General features: G+C 34.9%; 1 long non-coding RNA gene across 1 annotated transcript in view; it reads left to right on the forward strand.

The window, feature by feature from the left end:
• The first annotated feature begins 6234 nt into the window (after positions 1-6234).
• Positions 6235-7484, forward strand: part of LOC136855367 (uncharacterized) — a 1743-nt gene continuing 493 nt past the window's right edge. The window contains exons 1-2 of the long non-coding RNA XR_010857999.1: positions 6235-6930; positions 7385-7484. The exon at positions 7385-7484 is cut by the window's right edge and continues 493 nt beyond it. This is a non-coding gene — a long non-coding RNA (uncharacterized lncRNA). The remainder of the gene's footprint in view (positions 6931-7384) is intronic.

The raw sequence follows: 7484 nt of genomic DNA on the forward strand, positions 1-7484 counted from the left end.
TACATCACTTATTACATGATCACCAACATCATTGTTGGCTGTGCTGGAATAATAGAAATATCACCTTGGACAGAAGTTGGAATTAATAATTGTGTGAATTGGCAAGAAACTTCACTGCATACGGAAATAAGTTTCTTTTCACATTGCTTGGTACTGATTACCTGGAAGATGATGACTGAAAAAGTTCTAGATTAAAACTTTACAGGAAGGTAGATCATTACACGGAAATCTTTTCCGAAAGGCACTTGAGGGTAAAATGTATTAGATGCAGATAGGGCTTAAGAAATGGCACCACTGCACTTCCAGTAACTCGAAGTGCTCACAGCTTACACAAAACGTCAATTCATACCTTTTGCTGATGTAATCATACACAGTAAGGCATAGTATTCCCATCATTTAGGAAAATAAAATTGTTGTTTAGGTTATATATTAGAATGATATATATTCGTTTCTATCTTTTATTAACGTGTATTTATTCAAAACAATAAATACCAATTGCCTAACATTCCTCCAAGAAGGGAAAGATTTTGTTTGATTCATGATTATATTATCGTATGAATTGGCAAAGCTTATAGATGTTGTATCTGTAACTTTATACACTATTCTGTGTTAAGGAATTTGGTGTCATTGTAAAGATAATGAGCTGTAATGTATCATGTTTTGTTAAAAAGGCTCCTAAAACCAATATGCACAAATACGTATCACGAGTTGAAGTTAGTTATATAGGAAAGTGTTTTGCCACTTTTTTCTTAATATGATGAGGGGGTGGAAGGCTAACTCTTGCAGCAATTTACTTAATAATAGGAAAGAAGTATATAGGCATAACAGAGTATAGACTAAATATTTCTAATTAAAAAAGACATCTATTCTCATACAATATTAATGAATGAGTTTAAGTTAGAGCTGAGGGGTAGATTCAGTTTTTTTTTTTATGAATTGCACAGTGAAGTTTACTTTCGTTGTAGTAACACATATCATAAAAAGACATCATTGGCCTATACAAGATTCTCTGTATGTCATGGAAAGATTGTTTTAGATTTTTATTGTGTGATTTGCACTTATAACGGCCTGCAGATAGTGTTGAAGGGTCTAACAGTCAAATGAATAAGCCTATACATAATATGTTCATATTCTGATCAGAGCATCTCAGATGCTTCCCAGACGAAATACAGCGGCAAACTGTCACGAAATTGGCGCTAACCTGTCCACACGAGCAATTACCTGTCAGTCACTCAGAAGATATTTAGGTAATACCATCACTTCATCCTTTCTGGTGAGTTGACTGTCTCTGCCCACAAACTGTTGTCTACACATAAGTTTTAACGACAGTTTCAATGAACTGACAGAAGAAATGACAGGTAAACTTAGGGGTGTTAGGGAGGAGAAAGCGAGAGAGAGAGAGAGAGAGAGAGAGAGAGAGAGAGAGAGAGAGAGAGAGAGAGAGAGATAGTTTATCGAATGTCATTCAGAGTTTTTCTGGGCAGTGCCAGGTTGATCAACCCAGCGCTGCCTGGATATATACATATTTATATACATGTGTGTGTGTATGTGTATAAGCTTGTTTTAGTTTATATATATATATATATATATATATATATATATATATATATATATATATATATATATATTTATATATATACAGTATATATATATATGTGTGTATATATATGTGTGTGTGTATACATGTGTGTGTGTGATATATATTTGTGAAAATAAAATTATTACGCATAATCATGATCTTATTAGAAACGCCAAGAAATAATTATAAAAAGAAGCATTGGTGGTATTAATATATATATATATAAAAAAGTATGTATGTATATATATATATATATATATATATATATATATATATATATATATATATATATATATATATATATATATATATATATAAACCTCATGCAAAAATCTATATCAAAATATAATCAATATTCCTTTTGCATTTAATCAAACTCACTTAACAAACGTTGCCATCCAGTTATCGCAGAATAACTGGACCACACAGATCAGGGTATAATGTATCTCTCCCCCCCTCTCGGCAGAGGTTCGGAATAAAGGAGTCACCAGACTGGAAGGACATTTGCAGCTGATAATTCTGGAAGTTCATTTACTGACGTCGCGAACGCCACCCACTCACGGTGGTCATAGGAGGATTTGTCCCTCTGAATACGACTCTAAACGCAGCTTTTCGTTGAAACATGAATTGAAATTTGCTTTAATGTAGAGTAATCGCCATATGCCTCGTTAATACATACATCTAAAATTGGAGATAAGCCATCTTGTAAGATGACGAGGCCCAGTAAACAACATGGTAGCGAAGGAGTTTGCAAGGTCGGTTCAGTCCCACGGGACTAGATTTCACTGTGCTTTCAGAAACGGCGTCAATAACCTAGCTGTCGTGACGCCAGTTTTAGTAGCCATCAACCAGTGCTTTCAGAAATCACCAATCAAAGAGTATTTCGTGAAATGTAACACAGGGAGAGAACAAGGGCACTGGAACTTCTTTGTTCTTGGTTCTTTTAGTGAAGAGTCATATGAAGCACTCCATCACACACATCTTCAAACTTACACACATATTCCCAAAGAAAGGAGAATTCCATATTGAAGGTAAAGATATTTTTGGCTTAATATTTCTTTTAGATTATGTCAGTAGAGTAATTATTATTTATAAAGGAATTTTACTAACCGAGTCATATGACTTTCGATTGCTACAAAGGTTCTAAGATACAGCAGTGACTTCGGAATTATATGCAAAGGCTATAAAATGGAATTTCCTGTAATTCTAACGCCTAAAATGATTTATTTTCGGTAGTTTTGGCAAAGGCTTAGGTCTAGAAAATTACCGATATTAATTTCCTAAATTCTAAAGTTAACTGAACGCACCATATGTAGGCTACTTGGATATTATTAGAAATATTCTGTAGCATCTTCGCGTGATGCTCATGGTATTTTTCAAGGAAATTTGTCAGTACTAAAAATATTCTCTTATCTTCGTGACTGATGGATAAGTATTTAGAGTAAAGCTTTATGTTATAGAATATATAAGGCTCAAGGGTGACATTTTACACTTCAAAATTAATACAATATGAGTAATTATCACACATATATAGGCTTTTTATTCACCATTATTTCGCTTTTAAGGAAAAACCTAAGTCTCTCAGACACTTCTCAATATTCCAGAATCTTTCGGACACAAACAATAAATATTTCAACGTTGTTGTCACACGTAAATCAATCACAAGTAAAACCCATTAAAAGAAAACACACGAAAAATAGGAAGAAGAAAACGAATGATAATAAGAGAGGCAACAGAATAATGACATAAAGAACGAAGTTTATTTACGATCGTGATGTAAATAGTAAAAAAAAAGTTAAAAAAATTTAAAAATCTCAGATTTCAATTAAGAAGAGAGTAAAGGATGAGGAGAAAAGGGAAAAATATGAGTTAGGGGAAGGGAATGATAAAGAAATGTGTGGACACAAGACGGATAAAGAGCTTTATAAATATAAATCTATCATTAGGGAGAGCTAATGCAATGTACTTGGAGAGGTAAAATTTGAAATGAAAATTTTCTTTTGGGGTCAGAGTATGTCAGAACGCTAATTGGTCAGTGCTATTAGTTTTAAAGTTTAATATATATTGTATATATATATATATATATATATATATATATATATATATATATATATATATATATATATATATATATATATATATATATATATATATATATATATTTATAAAGATAAAATTTTTTAAAATTACAAGGCTAAAAAGTGACCAAACAGAAAAAGGCAAAACTAGTAGAAAGTAAACAGAACAGGAGAGAAATTACAAAATAAGCAAAGGTGTGGAAGACGTCTGGCCATTTAACGAGGGAACGAGTGCTTTAATGAAAATTGACTCTAAAGTCGTAAGCTCGTCCTCGTGTTGGGCTGAGGCTATTACTTCAAAGTTTCTCATATCAGTTTGCGTTTTGCAGATTGCAGACTGATTTCTTATATTTGATCATTCAGGCCTGGACAATCTGCATCCCGTCCTATAACTGACGCCCTGATGACTACAGACACGGACTTTCAGTAGCCGTCTCGTACATCCAACGTAGGTTCCCAGCTCGCACTTGGAATAAGTATATTTATAAAAATGATGTTAGATGCTAGAGACGGGCACAGTCTATCCTTAGATCTGAAAAGAGACCCGAGTGTTAAATGGTTTTTCGGAATAAGTTTAATATTTTCAAACGGAAATTCTTTGCTAATGATCTTTATAACTTTTTTTGCGGAAATCATCGTTGAATAGAAAGGGAAATTTAGCCTAGATTTCAAGTTTGGGAACATCATAAATGACACGTGGCGCACTAAAATTCATATCCAATAACTTTCTCAAAATTCTGTAAAACTGTTTTAGAGGAAAACAATTATTTCTCAAAAAAAAAAAAAAACCTGTCAGGAACTCAATATCGCCGTGGAAGCCTTGCCAAGACGAAGTGGAGGAGTGTAAAAATAGCATTTAATTTAAAATCAAAATGACAAGCACTGTAAAAATTAGTACCCAAACCAGTAAAGGTGCTCTTTCTGTGTATACTGGTATGGAAACCCTCTGAGTCCCTTGAAACACGTAGGTCCTGGAAAGAGGGATTTGCATATTTCCTTCTCCATACTAAACTTAATATTGGAGTGCTGGGCATTAATAAAATCTAAAAACAGATGAGACTGAAATTCATGTTTAAAAAGAACGAATGTGTCATCCACATAACGTCGATAAAATAGGGGCAAAGACTGGAGGGGCAGGACTCTAAAAACGACTCCTGGGAGTTCATAAAGATGTTAGCGAAGGTGGGGCCGAGTGGACTACCCATCGCCATCCCTTCCACTTGTTTGAAGGAAGTACCATTAAAAACAAAGACCGCACGGCCAAGTAAAGAAGCTGTTCAAAATGAGATTTATTAAAATTATGAAACATAGACTTCGTAAGGAAATATTTGCTGAAAATAATATTAATACTTTCCTCAACAGGGACATTAGTAAATAACGACTCGAAATCATAGCTCACCATATAAAGGTCCGAGTCCTGTTTAAGGATCTCGTCTTAAAATCCAGGGGGTTCCTAAGAGTGTAGGCGTTGTTGGCTAAAGGTTCGAGGAGGGGTACTAAATACTTAGCTAATTTATGGGTAGGGGTATTTATTGATGAAAGAATCGGTCGTAAGGGAATAGTGTCTTTATGTATTTTGGGAAGGCCATACATAATCCCATATGAGGAGCCTGTAGGGAAAAGTCTTTGAAAGGTATGTTCGTCTGTAACCTTACTTTGTTTTAATTGTCAAGGGAATCTGTTAACTCGGTCTTCTGTTTTAATAATGTCATGGAAACTGGGTGTTCCCATTTCCTGAAACTTGGTATCAGGAACACCCAGTTTTTAGTGAGCCACGTGTCATTTATGACGTTCCCAAACTTGAAATCTACGCTAAATTTCCCTTCCTGTTCAACGATGATTTCCGCAAAAAAGTTAAAGAATTTCCGTTTGTAAATATTAAACTCATTACGAAAAACCCTTTAACGCTCAGGTCTCTTTTTAGATCTAAGGCTGCCCATTCACTAGCGACTGAATCCGTGAGATTAGATAAAGGTGGGCGGAGTTTCAGCATATCGTTGTGTAAGTGTTGGTATTGTTCCTCGAGTCTGATTGTAGAGTTTAATTACTATAGTCGATAGTTCGTTCAGATCTAAACTAGGCCATTCACAGAGGTGTAATTTGCTTCTGCTGGAAATGCTGGTTGTCGCTGGGTGAGTCAACTTGGTCAGTCTCCATATCGGAAGCCTCATTGTTTGGTTCTTTTGAGTGAAAATTACAAGTGGAAGAGAAATGTCTGATATTTGGGTGGACAAAGTTTTTGGGGCGAATTTATTGAACTTTATAAGAGTCATCCATGCCTTTGGACTGTAGAGAGTAAAACGTATTCGGATAGAAACGCTAAAAACAAGGCTTACGAAGTTCTAACAGAAAAACTTGAAGAAAAGTCTCCTGAAGCCAACAGAGACATGGTCACTAAAAAAAATCAACAATATGCGCAGTGTGTTTCGAAAGGAACTAAGAAAGGTTGAGGCCTCCAAGAAATCTGGTACAGGAACTGATGAGGTGTACGAACCATCTCTGTGGTATTATGATCTATCATTTATAAAGGATTCAGAAACACCACGTCCTTCTGTGCCTAATGTGCAAGAGGTGAGGGAAATTAATATGCATTGCATTATTAGCCTATATTTAATGAACAGAACCTGTTAAGGAAATACCAATAGGAAATGTAATTATACACAGAGTTATCTTGAAATATTTGATATTTAATATTCATAAACCAGAAAACCACAATCATCATAATGTTCGGATACAAAATATATTTCAAACCATCTCTGATTGCCAGTGTACTGCACCTTCACCGATGAAATAGTTCAGAAACATTTCTCGAGCTTTTTTTGCGTCTCGAGTGTCGCGTCCATTTCCATCACGTAATAATGATGCATAATAATCAGAGGGCGAACCCTCTGACATATCAGGAATTTTAGCATGACGCTGTATATAATTGTGCAACAAACAGCACGCCATTACAACCTTTCCAATGCTTTGTAATTTCAAATTAATTGGTGATGAAAGTATTTGAAAAACTGCTCGCAATCTTCCGAATGCAGTCGCGACTACTCTGCGAGCTCTGCACAGTCTATAGTTGAATATTCTTTTCTGTTCATTAAGCTGGCATTGAGCATAAGGTTTTAAAAACGTTTCTTTCATTGAAAAAGCTTCATCTCCTATAACCAAAAGGTAAAGGTTCCGACGTGATGGCTACAGTATATGTTTCCCGTCAACAGCTCCTGAACAATTCGGGAATTGCCACATCTCGCGGAAATCTTCGGCAATCGCAATCCATTCTTGGTGTGTATCAGGAAACTAGAAATAAAAATGTATTGTCATACAAAACAACCCATAAAATTATCCTACTCCTCCTCGTCGTCGTATTACTACTACTACTATTACTACTACTACTACTACTACTACTACTACTACTACTACTACCATAGGTGTTAGTGGTGGTGGGGTGGTGGTAGTTACATTCCCTGAATCCATAATTCACATAATGTTCAATACAAACTCTGATATTCATTTTATAATTTGAATACAATATTTAAACAATGTAGTAATTGAATAACCTAAGATATATAATTCAATAATAACTGCAATGATTATTATCGATATATCACATCATATATCATAAATCAATAGCACTGTAGCAGTAGTTGGATTTTCCGCAATGATACATCATTTGTTTGGCAATAACCCTATTTTTATTAATGTTAGTCTTACCTGCATGTTTCATTACATCCTACAGATACTGTTACCAGACAATGAGACGACTACCATACCACCACTTCAACGCTATCAACGCCATATCTGCAAGTAAGTGAGGATGACGATGCAATTGGCGACGC

This window comes from Macrobrachium rosenbergii, chromosome 31, assembly GCF_040412425.1.
Source record: "Macrobrachium rosenbergii isolate ZJJX-2024 chromosome 31, ASM4041242v1, whole genome shotgun sequence".
Lineage (NCBI taxonomy): Eukaryota > Metazoa > Arthropoda > Malacostraca > Decapoda > Palaemonidae > Macrobrachium > Macrobrachium rosenbergii.